At 45.7% G+C, this 16761-nt stretch overlaps 1 pseudogene; it reads left to right on the forward strand.

The window, feature by feature from the left end:
• Positions 1 to 828: 828 nt before the first annotated feature.
• On the forward strand, positions 829 to 6104 carry LOC100753180 (annotated as a pseudogene).
• Positions 6105 to 16761: the final 10657 nt, after the last annotated feature.

Here is a 16761-nt window from a genome sequence, read left to right on the forward strand (position 1 = left end):
GGGTCTCACAGGTGTGTTGGGTGAAGAGGCTATGGTGGAGGGTCTCAGGTGTATTGGGTGAAGAATCTACAGTGGAGGGTCTCTCACAGGTGTGTTGGGTGAAGAGGCTATGGTGGAGGGTCTCACAGGTGTATGGGTAATAATGCATAAGACTTACTAATCAACTTTATTCATCATGTGCCTCTGTGATTATTTTACATTTCACAGAACATTTATGGTCGTTTCCTCATTTGTTTCTCCTACCTGTGAGATTCCCTCAAGCATCTAAGGCCAGCAGGGTCATGTGTCTCCTTGTCTGTTCCTCACACTCTCTTGAAGCCCCATTTCTCCTGCTACCTGTGTTATTTCTAATTTTCCACTGCAGATCCCAGAAAGGATTTGTGGGAGTGAACTCACCACCTTGAAGACCATGCTGCTGCTGCTTAATCCAGTCTCTGAGTTAGGGTTTGGACCAAGCAGCATGGTGCTAAATGCAGACTTTATTAAAACATTCGTGGGCACTTACCAGGCAGATACTGTGATTATAAAGGTTAATAAGAGTAGCTTTCTAGCCAGTCAGTGGTGGTGCACACCTTTAATCCCAGCACTTGGGAGGCAGAGGCAGGCAAGATATTTCAGTTCAAGACCAGCCTGGTCCACAGAGTGAGTTCCAGGACAGCCAGGGCTACATGGGGAAACCCTATCTTAAAAACAAAAATCAAAAAAAGAGAGGGAGAGGGGGATAAAGAGAGAGATGGAGGAGGAGGGGGAAGAGATGGGAGAGGAGAGGAAGAGATATTTCCAGGATTTAGCAGCAGGGAAATTTATGAAGAGAAACAGCTAGAAACCATGTGTAATGGTGAGATGAGCCATCAAGCTGGTGGATCAGAGTCCCTCGAGAACCTATCTTAAGAACCTCAAGGCGGGCTGGAGAGATGGCTTTGTGGCTGCTCTTCCAGAAGTCCTGAGTTCAATTCCCAGCACTCACATGGTGGCTCACAACCATCTATAATGAGATCTGGTGCTCTTTTCTGGCTTGCAGGTATACATGCAGAGCATTGTATACATAATAAATAAATCTTAAAAAAAAAAAAAAGAACATCAAGGCTTCCTTACGGTTTCCTGTGAACTGACCCACGGTGGCCACAGCACTCTGGAGCTGTGTCTTCTGGGACCCAGTCAGACCCTTTCTGCTGCTGTTTATCCAGTACTCCCCTCTCTGCTGACCAGTTTGCCTGCTCCCTCTGGGCACTGCCTTTTCTTCCTGTATAGTTTCTGCCTCCTCACAACTTCAGCATCATTCATCATGGTCTTGGCCCCAAATTGACCTCTTGGCTTCTCTGCAGATACAGCCAGTTCAGCCTTGGTTGCCATCACTGCCTGCCTGAAGCCACAAAGGCAGGGATGCAGAAGCCCAAGTCATGAAATTGATTTAAGACTCCTACTTGACCACACTGGTGAACTCACCAAGCTCCATAGGATAGTTCTAAACCCATGGTCACAAGGACGGCCTCAAACCAAAAAGACACCAATGTGGATCAGTGAGATGTCTCAGGGTAAAGGTACTTTCTGCCAGACTTGATGACCTAAGTTTGTTCCCCTGGACCCACAAGGAGTAGTGAGCAAACCAATCCCTGAAGGCTGACCTCTGACCTCCACTTTCACGTACAGACACACCACTGCCCAGTCCACTCCTGAGCATTAGGAGCAGAGCAGGAAGGGTGATAGGGATAATCTGGGGCGTTGGAAACAGGCCTGTGAGCCAGTCTTGGTTTTGTAGTTGTATAAGGAAAACTCCAGTTTCCCTGGGGGTTGACTTACAAGTTAGCAAAGATGCCTGTTCAACAGGAAGCCACTCCCTTTGCCAACTACTCTTGGCTAGCGACTCTGAACAGCTGCAGCTGACCCTGCCACAGAGCTTTGGGTTGCTTCCTAGCCACCAGGGCCCTTCTCAAAGTACCATCCCCCAGCTAGCCACTGCTCCAGCACCGTGCCTGTCTGCTGCTTACCATGGTGATGACAGATTAACCCTTTTCTGAAAGTGTAAGGAAGCTCCCAAGTAAATGCTTTCTTCTATAACTTGTCCTGGTCATGGTGTTCCTTCACAACAATAGAACAGTGACTAAGACAGCTAGCCACTAAGACACTCCTACTCCTTGACCAGAAGTGACTAGTTCCAGGGAGGGTACCTGACCCACGCCAGGTCCTGGGAATTCTATCAAGCAGGCAGCTCAGGACACACTCTTTCTGACACATCTCAAGTGCACCAGGCTGCTGTGTTATCAACTTGCTGCTGATAGCCAGGGACATGAGCAGCCTTCAGCAATCCAGCCTGGCCTAGAGGTTCCTGAGGGCTGGTGTGCTGTTCTCCTATAGGTTGGCTACCCAACACTTTTTTTTTTTTTTTTTTTTTTTTAAGACGTGGTCTCACTATGTAGCTCTGGCTGGTCTTGAACTCAAGAGATCCATTTGTTTCTGTCTCCTGAGTGCTGAGGTTAAAAGTGTACCTTCACACCTGGCTGTCCCAACACTTCTTTTGGCTAAATGAATTACCTCACCATGCTTCCATTAAGCCCCTCATTATTAGAATTTTTGGGGTTGATATAAAGTTCAGTGGTAAAGTAGTCACCTAGAATATCTGAAACCCTGGGTTCTTCATCACTGAAGAAAAATGGAATATTTTCTATTCATAGTGCTAAGGATCCAATTTAGGCCTCATGTGTGCTAGGCAAGTGCTCTGCCATTGAGCTGTATTTGTAGGACTAAAAATCAGAATTTTTCTTGTTGTTTATTTGAAATGGGGTCTTTTTATGTAGCTCTGGACCCTGGATGGCCTGGAACTTGCTATGTAGACTATGCTGGCCTTAAACTCACAGGCCTGCCCCCACTCCCCACCCCCACCCCAAGTGCTGGGATTAAAGATGCACCATCATGCCTGACTAAAGAAAAAAATCTTTTTTGCATAATTTAAATGTGGATACATTTTACTTTTCTTTTTCAAAACATATATATTCTTAAGCTTTACAGTATATGTAAAAAATTTTTAAATGTCAGGATATGGAACCCACGAATCAAAGGCTTGGATTCAGAGCTGAATAAAACCAGCATAACTGTTTTTAGTAGATTGGATAAAATCACTTATACGATCATTTGATCTTGGCTGGGTCAGTTATGAAAGTCCTTCTAAGCCAGGTGATGGTAGCACATGCCTTTAATCCCAGCACTTGGGAGGTAGAGGCAAGTGTATCTTTGTGAGTTCTAGGCCAGCCTGGTCTACAGAGAGTTCCAGGGTAGCTAGGGTTGTTGTTGCACAGAGAAACTCTGTCTCAAAAAAAAAAAAAAAAAAAAAAAAAAAGTCCTCCCAGTATTCTATCCAACCCCCATGCCCGTCCTGAAAACTACATCCACCTGAGGAACTGCCACTGACAGAAGGAACAGAGGGCTACAGGCTGGGCCCTTCTATAACGTGTTCTTTAGATGACTCTTCAGAAAACAATATGATGACAGTAAAGCCCAGCAGTGAGGCTCAAAGCCCAGCAGTGAGGCTCGGGTAGGCAACGGTGAGCAGCTGGGAGACAGGGAAAGTTGCCCTGGGTACTGGAGATGATATGCAGCAGGGCTGTGCTTCATTTATTTGATTGTGTTTTCCTGTTAGGAAATCCAAAACTAAACACCTCAGGGGATAGACCTAACTCCAAGGGAAACTGGACCTGTTTTAGATCTTAATCCTGAGCTAAAGTTAGGATTATTTTGCCTGGCCGTGGTGTTGCACGCCTTTAATCCCAGCACCTGAGAGGCAGAGGCAAGCGAATCTCTGTGAGTTTAAGACCAGCCTGATCTACAAGAGCTAGTTCCAGGACAGCATCCAAAGCCACAGAGAAACCCTGTCTGGAAAAACAAAAACAAAAACAAAAACACAAGAGCTAGACGTGATTGAGGCCCACCTTTAATCCTAGCATTGACGGCAGCCTGGTCTACATAACAAGACTTAATCTCCAAAAAGAGGGGGAAAAAATGAGGTAGGAGCACTCAGCAGTCCCTTTGTGAATCTGAGTGCAAGCAAAGAGTCCCCTGGCTCAAAGCAAAAGGGTTCCTCTCTAGAAACTTAGGAAAAGAAAACAAGCTGGAGAGATGGCTCTGTGGTCAAAAAATGCTGGCTGCAGTTTCCTGAAGACTAAAGTGATCCATTCAGAAGGGGAGCTGATTAAGATAGGAAATATACACCTCAAAATAGCTTCAAGACATCCTTGAAGTAGACAGCATTCGGTATGCTTAACTCCTATGAAGAAACAGATAAATCATGCCACTTAGAAGGTTTTGACAAACTGAGCCACCGAGAGAGAATGCTCTTTAACCTGCAGCCATGCAACAGGTCTGCATGTTTCATAAGCTGGATCTCATGCTGGTTTGGAGTTTCATGATAGCAACTGCCACTGAGTCCTGTATGCTCCACTAAGCAACTCCTCCCCCATATTCCTGAAAGTAAGCCCCAGAAAGCTCTTTCAGAGGGCCTGGCTTCCAATCCCAGTACCCACTTTAAACTCACAGCCATCTATAGCTCCCAATTCCAGGAGACCCAACACCCTCTGTTGGCCTCTCAGAGCCAGGCAGGCACATGGTGCACAGACACACATGCAGGTAAAACAAACACAACAGAAGTCTAGAGAAGAGTCCTCTGGACTTCCTCAGTACAGGAGTGTTTTGGTGAAGGATATCTCAAACTAATTGCTCCCCTCAGATCAGAGGACTAACACAAGATGATGTAATAGGAAGGGGGAGGGGCGTCTCATGTAGACAAAAACTGGATGATACATTTGTAGGAAAAGCCAGGGCATCACGGCTTGGGTTCAGAGAATGAGATGGAGATAGTGAGACCCCAGGTGTGATGTGAGGGCTCAGATAAGCCTGAAAGGCAGGGAGGTAGGGGCTCAGCTAGAAAAAACTTCTAAGAAATCCTAGTCAGCAAGCTGGGTATGTTGGCATGCACTTGTAATCCCAGCACTTGAGAGGTAGAGGCAGGAGGATCAGGAGTTCAAGGCCAGCCTGGGCTATATCAGACTGGGTCTCAACAGAACAAATAACCAACCATAGTTACCAAAGCAGTTTGAGTTGGAATTCAATTAAGAAAGGGGTGCAAGAGGCAATTACAAATTATGTCTTATAGCCTTGTGTTCTTTAATATGCTCAGTGCCAATACTGAATATTTATGCTACTCATATTGAAAGTAGGTGATGCCAGGGGTAGTGGTGCAGGTCTGTAATCCTAACACCAGGGAGGCAGATGCAGGCAGATCTGAGTTCAAGGTCAGGCTGGTCTACCTAGCAAGCTCCAGGCCAGCCACAACTACATAGTAAGACCTTGTCTAACAAACGAACGAGCAAAACTAAGTGTAAGTGTGAACAGCCACTTTGGAAAGCTGTTAAGCAGGCATTTCCCCACAGGATCACTCACCATCATCTGTGACTCCGGTTCCAGGGGATCCTACACCCCCTTCTGGCCGCTGAAGGCACTGCATGCATGTCATTCATTTAAAAAAAGAAAGAAATTTAACAGTAGAGTCTATATAAATGAAGTGATACCTGTGTCACTGAGTTACCCTGATGTGGTAAAGCTGTCCATTCTCCCTAAGGTAATCTCAAATAATTTTTAAAAGAAACTTGACACTCGGAAAGGACTTCCACAGGAGGCCTACACGCCGCCGACTGTGCCGCCGCCAAGTCTCTAGTGATCCCTGAGAAGTTCCAGCACTTTTTGCGAGTACCCAACACCAACAAGGACGGGTGGCGGAAAACAGCCTTTGCCATCACTGCCATTCAGGGTGTGGGGCGGAGACATACCCATGTGGGGCATATCCATGCCCAAGAGGGCTGGAGAGCTCACGGAGGACGAGGTGGAGCGCGTGGTCACTATATGCAGAACCCAAGGTCCCAGACTGGTTCTTGAACAGACTGGAGGGTGTGAAGGACGGAAAGTGCAGCCAGGTTCTGGCCAGTGGTCTAAACAACAAGCTACATGAGGACCTGGAGCGACTGAAGATCAGAGCCCACAAGGGGCTGCGCCACTGGCCGCAGGGGCGGTACTGTGGGTGTGTCCAAGAAGAAAGGAGTCCCTGGCCTTCCCTGTGAATAAATAGTTTATATACCTGGGGGAGGGACTGTAAAGGTCCATGAACGGCTTTGTCAGTTCTGAATTGGACCATCGGAGGGACTCAGCCTACCCGATGTTAGAACACATCACACAAAAGACACACAGCAAACACTCTGACAGCAGGAGTACTAAGTGCTGGCACCTGGGAGAACAAGGAGGAACCAAGAGGACCAGGCTTCTTAGGGCATCAGTGGGAGAGGCGGTTATCAACACAGCGAGCAAAGGCCTCTATGGTGAGAAAAGCAAGTAAGCTGCTCCCACACCTCACCCCAGATACAAAGTAAACCCAGGTGAATTAATTCAACGTTAACAGAAAAGGAAAACTAACTGAAGAGTCTGTAGGAGTCCTTTGTGATTTGGGAGTGCGATTTTTTCTTTTAAAAAAAAAAAAAAAACAAGGCATCAAAAGGACTAAGTTTGAGGCCAGCCTGGTCTACAGAAGGCGTTCCAGAACAGCCTGTCTTGAAAACCAAAAGCAGGGTGGGGATGGGAGGCAGAGAAGAGTTTGTTCTGGGTCTGGAGAGATGGCTAAGGGCACTGACTGCTCTTCCAGGGGACCTGAGTTCAATTTTCAGAATCCACATAGTGGCTTACAACTGTCTATAATAGAATATGATGCCCTCTTCTGTCATGCAGGCATACAGGCAAAGAGAGCACTCATATACATAAATAAATCTTTAAAAAAAAAAAAAAAGCTGGGTGGTGTCACACACCTTTAATCCCACAGCTTGCTCAGGAGGCAGAGAAGGCAGGTCTCTGTGAATTCAAGGCCAGCCTGGTCTATAGAGATAGTTCAGGACAGCCAGGGCTACACACAGAGAAACCCTGTCTCGAAAATGTAGGAAGAGACCCTGGATACCTGTACCAAATGGGTGTGGTCACAGGTACACAGATGGGTAGGATAAAGAGGAGGAGAGGAGGCACTCCTCTCTTGGGGATCACATCTGGGATTGGATTTCTCAGAGTGCCAAATCTTGTTATTGGCTCCCCACATGAGTATCCCTTCTTAATAAATTACCAGTTAATAACCTATCTCGTATTCAATCTTGTTCCTTTTCACAAAAAAAAAAAAAATAAGAAAAGAAACATGAGGGAGGGTGGGGGTCAGGCAGGGAGACAGTTCAGCCAGTAAGTACGATCTGACACCCCAGGTCAAGTCCAAAATGCATGGAAAGATTGAAGGAGAGAAGTGACCCCATAAAGTTGCTCTGGGACACCCACATGCATGCCTTCACTCACACCTCATACACACAAAAATAATGTTTTTTTTTCTTTTTTTTTCTTTTTTGGTTTTTTGAGACAGGGTCTCTCTGTTTAACAGTCTTGGCTATCCTGGAACTTGCTCTGTAGACCAGGCTGGCCTTGAATTCATTGAGATCTGCCTGCCTATGCCTCCGAAGTACTGGGATTAAAGGCATGTGCCACCATTGCCCGGCAAAATAATGTTTTCCAAATAGTAACATTATAAAGTCAAACCAGTAGCTCACTCCTGCTGTTTTAGTAGGTTCTCTAGAGGAACAGAACAGGGCATATATAGAGAGCTTTAAAACAAATGTAGCCAAATGTAGTCCCAGCACTCGGGAGGCAGAGGCAGGCGGATCTCTGTGAGTTCAAGACCAGCCTGGTCTACAAGCGCAAGTTCCGGGACAGCTTCCAAAGCCACAGAGAAACCCTGTCTTGAAAATAGAAAAAGAAAAAAAATGAGCCAAATCTCACCTGAGCTGCTGAGAACCAAGTACCTGGTCCTTGAGGTGGAGCCTCAACATTCGGAGCAGCCCCAGAGTACCTGTCTTTTACTGGTGGGGGTGGGGAAGTGGGGGGTTCTCATTCCTCAGTAGTCCCCACCTGGCGCTGGAAGCCAGAAAGTTCCTGGAGAGGTGCTGGTCCCTATTCCACAACGAAGGCTTAGAGTGCTATCATATCCGGGAAGGAATCAGCTGCAGAAACAGGAATGGGCCGAGAGGAAGGCCAACCCAGCACAAAGTGAGGAAGAAATGTCCTTATGTCCTTCTGCAAACCCTTTTTATCTGGAATGCTGTCTGACCGTACCGTCCCACAATCCAGGTGTGCCTTCCCACGTCAGTCAAGACCCTCAGAACGGTTCTTCAGGGGGGTCCCTACTCAGGTGACTAATCTGTGGCACACTGCCATTGGAACCAATGCTAATTAATACCTGTAATCCTGCTCCAGAGACTGTGACAGGAAAATCCCCATGACCTTGGGACTAGTGTGTTCAAGGTCAGCCTAAACTAAACAGTGAGAGTCTGTCTTAAAAACAAACAGGATCAGACAGGTGTGTCAGCAGATAGAGGAACTCAGTGCACTAGCCTGAAGACCAGAGTCTGATGGCCAGAATTCAAGTGACAAGCCAGATGTGATGCATACCCACCATCCCAGCATCCTTTCGGTGAAATGGGAGGCAGATGGAAGACTCCTAGAGACTCTGGGGTGAGACTGCCCAGAGTACACAGCACAGCAGCAGAGACAAGAGAGACTGCTTCAAGGTGGACAGCGAAAATCAACTCTCAGAGTTGTCCCCTGACTTGCACACATGCGCTGTGATACGAATGTACCTGCACGAGCACACACAATCAGCAGCAGCACCAACAAGCAGGACATGGCCTTTAATCCCAACACTCAGGAGGCAGACATCTCCATGATTTGGAGGTCAGCTTGGCCTATGGAGTTCCAGGACAGGCAGGGTTATGGAGGGCTATGAGAGAGAGAGAGAGAGAGAGAGAGAGAGAGAGAGAGAGAGAGAGAGAGAGAGACCCTGTCTCAAAAATAACTGAAAACAAACAAGACAGTAAAATTTCACTATTTAGCTTAAACTGACCTTGAACACATAAAGACATTCTTTTGATCGCCTTTCCTTTTTCTTTTCTTTTCTTTTTTTTCTTTTTTTTTTTTTTGTTGTTGTTGTTGGGGGTGGTTGTGGGGGAGGCAGTTGACAGGGTTTCTCTGTATAACCGCTCTGGCTGGCTTTGAATGCACAGAGATCCACCTGCCTCTCCCTAGTGCTGGGATTAAAGGTGTGCTCCACCATCCTTCTGGCTTCTTTTTTTAAATTTATTTTGTGTATGTGTTGGGGGTGGGGTAGGTCTGGATTTAATAAGGGTCTTTAAAAGCTTTTGTGATAGCCGGAGGCCCACACTCTTTGGAAACCCACATGAGGGTAACAGGACCCTCAGGCCCTCAGATGACCCCAAGGATGGATTTCTTCTGGCTTCTCTTAGCAGCTGAGTGTTGTGGTTTAGCTAATCAGGATGCTTTCTAGTCTTTAATTAGCTGCATGTGACTCTCGTTGGGCAGTCTTGGCTCTGTAAAATACTGGGCAGTAAATCCGAGGATGCTGCCTGCTCTTTTCAGAAACATTTCTAGTTTCACAGGCTCAACCCATTATCGTCATGGCTGCATTCATGGTGCTGCGGCAGCAGCTGAGAATCGGATTTTTTAATTTTATGTGTATGAATGTTTTACCTGCACGTATGTCTATGTGCCATGTGCCCATGGAAGTCAGAAGAAGAACTGAAGAACTGGAGTTACAGATAGTTGTGAGCCAACATGTGGTGCTGGGAATTGAACTCAGGTCATCTGCAAGAGCAGCCAGTGCTCTTCACCACTGAGCCATTCCCAACCCCACAGACAGAGAATTTCTTCTTTTTTTTTTTTTTTTCTTTTTCTTTTTTTCAGGACAGGGTTTCTCTGTGTGGCCTTGGCTGTCCTGGAACTCACTTTGTAGACCAGGCTGGCCTAGAACTCACAGAGATCCACCTGCCTCTGCCTCCTGAGTGCTGGGGTTAAAGGCATGTGCCACCATGCCTGGCTCAAGACAGAATTTCTTTCTTTCTTGCTTGCTTACTTTTTTTTTTTTTTTTTTTTTTTTTTCGAGAAAAGTTTCTCTGTACCTTTGGAGGCTGTTTTGAAACTTGCTCAGTAGACCAGGCTGGCCTAGAACTCACAGAGTTCCACCTGCCTCTGTCTCTCAAGTGCTGGGATTAAAGGTGTGCACCACCACTGCCCATTGAGAGACAGAATTAATTTCTTTTTATTTTATTAATTAATTTATTTATTTATTTTTGGTTTTTGGAGACAGGGTTTCTCTGTAGCTTTGGAGGCTGTCTTGGAACTCACTTTGTAGACCAAGAGGGCCTTGAACTCACAGAGATCCACCTGCTCCTGCCCCCCCCCCCCAGTGCTGGGACTAAAGGTGTGCGCCACCACGCCCAGCGAGAGATAGAATTTCTTAAATTTCATTTTATGTGTATGAATGTTTTGCCTAAAAGTATGGATATGCTTCATGTGCATGCCCCGTGCCCAGAAAGGTCAGAAGAGGACACTGGATCCCCGGAACTGGAGTTACAGATAATTGTAAGCCACTGTGTGGGTGCTAAACTCAAGTCCTTTGCAAGAACTGTAAGTGTTCTTGCCCATTTATTGTTGCTCCTATGTGTGTATGTTTAGGGATGACCACTTGGACTGGACAACCAAATAGGGGGCTCATCCCTGGAGAAAACTGATTCTTCCTCCCTCAGCAGCCATTGATTGTAGCTTTTCATCTAGGGCTGGGGCCTTGTGAAACTTCCCCCATCAACACTGGCATGTCAACTGGTATGGTCGCTATGCCGGTCATGTTTATGCCCTCTTTGGCCCCCAGGGGGCACCAGACATGCATACATGAAGGCAAACATACATATAAAAATGAAATAAATAAATCTCAAAAACAAATACCTAAACTCAACCCTAGAAATCCTAACCTGACCCTCCCCCCCAAAAAAAACTGTCATAATAAAATGACGTTAGGGGAAGCATAAAAGAGACAGACATAAAGTTGAGTGTGGTGACATGTCGGTAATCCTAGCACTTGAGACTGAGGCAAGAGGATCTTGAGTTTAAGATCAGCCTGGGCTACAGAGCAAGACCCTGCTTAAAAAAAAAAAAAATGAAAACAACAGCAAAATTAACCCCATACACAGAGAAAGCAAAGTGTCCAGGGGCAGGGGGTGTAGGAATGTATACAGCAACTGACCTGGCCAGAGCGAGCAAAGTGCAGTTTCCCTCCTGGATGTGATCCAGGGATAAAGCCAGTGAAGCACGGAGGCCCTGCTGAGAGACTGCCCTTGTTTAGAGTCCAGAGAGATCCCAAGCAGACCTCAGGTCACAGCTTAATTAGTGACTTGGTCATGTAGACATATTCCACTTCACAAATACAGACCTCTTCTGACTCGGAATTGATTCCCTACACCTCACTTTCCCCCTTTCCTTCTCCCTCCTTCTTTTTCCTCTATCTTTTTTTTTTTTTTTTTCGAGACAGGGTTTCTCTGTGTAGCTTTGGAGCCTATTCTGGCACTCGCTCTGGAGACCAGGCTGGCCTCGAACTCACAGAGATCCACCTGCCTCTGCCTCCTGAGTGCTAGGTTAAAGGCGTGCGCCACCAATGCCTGGCTTTCCTCTATCTTTTTAAAATAGAGTCTTGAGATGTTGCCCAGGCTAGCCTCCAACTCCTGGTCTCAGTGATCTTTCTGCCCAGACTCTTAAATATTAAAAGTAGCTGGATGTGGTACCACACACCTTTAGTCCCAGCACATGGAAGGCAGAGGCAGGTGGATCTCTGTAAATTCAAGGCCAGCCTGGTCTACAAAGTAAGTTTCAGGACAGCCAAGGCAAACAGAGAAACCCTGTCTCAAAATAAATAAATAAATAAATAATATTTAAATGAATATATATTATATATTTTTTAAAATCAGGACAGCCATGGCTATCTATCTATATCTATATCTATATCTATATAGATAGATAGATAGATATAAAACTTATCTCAGAAAAACAACAAGAAAAACATTAGAACTGCAATAGGTAGGCAGCACCGCAACCACAGAGCCTCTTTCCTCTATTTGGCAACACTGGGTAGTACGTCCTCCCATGGAGAGAGCAAGATCAAATGAAGACAGCCGAGAGAGAGGCCTGCAATACACATCTCAGGAAAAGGTGGGAAGAGTTTCACTGAAAATAGGTCATCATATCAAGAACCAGGAAGGTTTAAAACTAATGAAAATAGTCAACAGATCTCAAGCCCCAGAAGATGAAGATGTTAGGATTATCTGAAAAAATGCACTGAAACTCTATGATAAAATCCACTTATGAGGTTCGGGATATAGTGCATTTGTGAGGGCTGGGGTTCAATTCCCAATATGGATCGATGGATGAAAGAAGGGAGGCGAGGCTATCCTGAGCTATTCGGCAAGCTCCTGTCTCAGAAGATGGAGGTGAAGCCAGGCATTGGTGGTGCACGCCTTTAGTCCCAGCACTCAGAGGGCAGAGGCAGGCAGATCTCTGAGTTCAAGGCCAGCCTGGTCTACAGAGCAAGATCCAGGACAGCCTCCAAAGCTACACAGAGAAACCCTGTCTCGATAAAAACAAAAAACAAAAGATGGAGGTGGGGGAGAGGGGTGGGGAAGAAGAAGAGGAGGAGAAATAATACCAGGGAGAATACACTTAACCCCAGCACTCTAGAGGCTGAGGCAGAAGGACTGAGAGTTGTAAACTATCTGGGCTATATAGTGATACTTTCTAAGAAAGGGAAGAAAGGAAGGAAGGGAGAAAGAGAAGGAAGGAAGGAAGAAAAGAAAAGGAGGGAGGGAAGGAGCAAGTACAAGGGAAACGGGGTTCAGTGGTTAGAAGTACTGGCTTCTCCTCCAGAGGACTGGGGTTCAATTCCCAGTGCCCACATGGTGGTTCACAACCATCTGTAACTCCAGTTTCAGGGGATTTGGGGTCTTCTGGTCTCACAGGGCTCCTGTGCATGTGATTCATATAGGTTCACACACATATGCATAAATTAAAAAGAAAAAAAATTTAAAAGCTACAGGGAGTCAAAAAACAAGCCGACAGTGGAGTTCCTTCATGGTTTCTACTTCAACTTCCTGTTTCAGATCCTGATGGCTCCTCTCAGTGGTGGACTGTGGACTGAAAGTATAAGCCAAATAAATCTTTTCCTCCCCCAGGTTGCTTTTGGTCAGGGTGTTTTATTATACAAACAGAAATGAAACTATGACAACCTCAAATGGGCAAAGCCCAAAGAACTCCATTGCCAGACATCATGTGCCCAGGTTGGCCTGAAAGTCCCACACTATTCCTGCCTAGGCCTCCACAGTGGTGGGATTACAGATTAGGATGAGGATGACTGGCTCGTGATTGTATTTTTTTTTCTCCAAACTAAAAATCTTTTTTCAGAGCCTGGCAATGGTGGTGCCCACCTTTAATCCCAGTACTTAAGAGGCAGAGGCAGGTGGATCTCTGTGAGTTCTAAGACAGCCTGGTCTACAGAGCCAGTGCCAGGACAGGTTCCAAAGTTACAGAAAAACCCTGTCTCGAAAAACCGAGAGAGAGAGAGAGAGAGAGAGAGAGAGAGAGAGAGAGAGAGGGAGAGAGAGAGAGAGAGAGAGAGAGAGAGAGAGAGAGGGAGAGAGAGAGGACCCAAATTGGATTCTCAGCTCCCAACTATCTGTAATACCAGTTCCCAGAGTATCTGAAACTCTCTTCCCTGGACACCAGGCACACAGGGGTACATAGATATACATGCAGGCAAAACACTCACATACATCAAATTAAAATAAAATTTAGAAACATTTAAAAATACAAAAATCAAGAATGCATGTGAGTTCGAGACCAGCCTGGTCTACAAGAGCTAGTTCCAGGACAGCCTCCAAAGCTACACAGAGAAACCCTGTCTTGAAAAACAAAAACAAAAACAAACAAAAAAACCCACCAGAAAAAATAATAAGTAAATAAATAAATAATGCTCCAAAATCAACAGCACAACTAAACAATGGGGCTGGATGTGGTGGCATACACCTTTATTCCAGCACTTGGGAGTCAGAGGCAAATCTCTGTGAGTCCAAGAACATGGACAAAAGACACGAGGAGGCACTGTAACAAATAAGATACCTAGGATAAATAAACATGTGAAAAAGACTCACCATTATTATTACTAGAGAACCACATATTAAAACCACCATGAGCTGTCACTGCATATCCATCACAGTGGCCAGGAGGTGGGGAACCAGCACTCACACCCTAATGGCAGGACTGTAAAGTGTTCTGCCAACTCTGGAAAGCTGTCAGTTTCTTTCCTCCTCCTCCTTTTTTCTTTTTGGTTTTTCAAGACAGGGTTTCTCTGTATTGTTTTGGAGGTTGTCCTGGCACTCGCTCTGGAGACCAGGCTGGCCTTGAACTCACAGAGATCCGCCTGCCTCTGCCTCCTGAGTGCTGGGAATACTCTTTTCTTCTTCTTTTTTTAAAAAAAAATCTTTTTTTAAAAAGATTTTATTTATTTATTATGTATACAACATTCTGCTTCCATGTATATCTGCACACTAGAAGAGGGCACCAGATATCATAACAGATTTGTGAGCCACCATGTGGTTGCTGGGAATTGAACTCAGGACCTCTGGAAGAGCAGTCAGTGCTCTTAACCTCTGAGCCATCTCTCCAGCCCTATTTTTTTCTTCTTTTGGTTTTTCAAGACAGGGTTTCTCTTTGTATCCCTGGTTGTCCTGAACTAGATCTGTAGATCAGGCTGGCTTCAAACTCACAGAGATTCACCTGCCTTTGCCCCCCAAGAACAGGGATTAAAGGCGTCACCACCACACCTGTATCAGTTTCTTTCTTTTTAAAAGCATTTCTTCTTTATTTTAATTACGTGTGGATGTGTGTCTGTGTGTGGCATGTGAGTCCTGGCCTGTGGAGGCCAGAAGAGGGCGTATATCATCGAAAGCTAGAGTTAAAGACAGTTGTGAGCTGCCCACTGTGGATTCTGGGAACCAAACTCCACTCCTCTGAAAGAACAGTACCACTCTTTTTGGGGGGGGGGGGAGACAGGGTTTCCTGTGGCTTTGGAGGCTGTCCTGGAACTAGCTCTTGTAGACCAGGCTGGTCTCGAACTCACAGTGATCCACCTGCCTCTGCCTCCCGAGTACTGGGATTAAAAGCATGTGCCACCACCGCCCGGCTGAACAGTACCACTCTTAAGAGCTAAACTACTCTCTAGTCCCAAAATAGGACCCAGAGATTGTGGTCAGCCAGTTGTAGGAGTGAATGAGATAAAGCAAAACAGACATTACTGTGTATAAGCCTAGAGACACCAACATTCTTTCCCAGGTCAGCAGCCACTGCTCTCACCTTCGCCAAGGTGCCCATTCCTGGTATCTTCCATCAGTTTACATAGTGTACCTGGATCCAAGCAAGCTGGCCAGTTTATAAACTGATGAAATGGTGGTATTCCTGGAGGAAGGGGTACCAATAAACAACACTGAGCTCCTAAATACAGAGGTTTGAACAAGTGATAAGAGTATAAATGGGCTGGGGGTAGTGGCACATACCTTTAATCCCAGCACTCAGGATGAAGAGACAGACAGATCTCTGTGAGTTCTAGGGCAGCCTGGTCTACAGAGCAAGTTCCAGGATAGCCAGAGCTACACAGTGAGACCCAGTCTCAAAAACAAACAAAAAATGTCTCACTGGTAGACAGTACTCGCCATGCAAGCTGGAAGAACTGAGTTTGATCCCTGGAACTCATATAAAGGTGGAAGGAGAGAATTGATTCTACACAGTTGTTCTCTGCCTTTATATGTGTGTTGTGACATGTGGGTGTATGCATACACAGACATAATAACAAATACATATCATTAAAAGTATAAATGTAAGCTGGGCGGTGGTGGCGCACTTGGGAGGCAGAAGCAGATCTCTCTGAGTTCAAGGCCAGCCTGGTCTACAGAGCAATTTCCAGGACAGTCAGAACTACACAGAGAAACCCTGTCTTGGGAAACAAAACAAAACAAAACAAAAAGTATAAATGTAGGGCCTGGAGAAATGGCTCTGCAGTTAAGAGCACTGGCTGCTCTTCCAGAGGTCCCGGATTCAATTCCCCGCACCCACATGACAGCCCACAACTGTCTGTAAGTCCAGATCCAGGAGATCCAGCATACATGCAAGCAAAATACCAGTGCACATAAAAAGTAAATTATTTTTTAAAAAGAAATTATTTTAAAAAGTATAAACATAATACATTTGACCATCTAAATGAAATAGATCATTATCAGTCTATTAGGAAATAAAAATCAGGGCTTGCAAGACGGTTCATCAGGTAAAAGGAGCTTGCCACCCAAGTATGATTCCTAGAACCCACATAGTGGAAGGAGAGGACCAACTCCCACACCTTGTCCACTTGTCTCCACCCAGGTGATATGGCATGTGTGCCCCCACCCACACACAACAAGTAAATTAAAATGTCATCAATCAACTAATTGCTGTCTCTGTACCTGTGCACCAAGGCAGGGAACCCCACTGTTGTTACTTTATGAACCTAAACAGGGTTCCTGGTACAGGACCTGACGCTTGAAGAAAGTAAAACACAGGACCACTCAGTAGGCACAAAGAACATGAACCTCTTCTCTGTTTGGAAGTTTCTCCAACTTTCAGATCTTTGGAGAAACAGAACATGCTTCCTATTTCAGAAGTTGAAAATAAAATTTGACTTCCTGGGCTCTCTTGGCAGTTGGGTCACCAGGTATGTGACCAACCAGACTCACATCCAGGCTTCCATTAGTTCATAATCACAGAGAGGGAGGGACAGTG

Source organism: Cricetulus griseus, chromosome 7, assembly GCF_003668045.3.
Source record: "Cricetulus griseus strain 17A/GY chromosome 7, alternate assembly CriGri-PICRH-1.0, whole genome shotgun sequence".
Classification (NCBI taxonomy): Eukaryota; Metazoa; Chordata; class Mammalia; order Rodentia; family Cricetidae; genus Cricetulus; species Cricetulus griseus.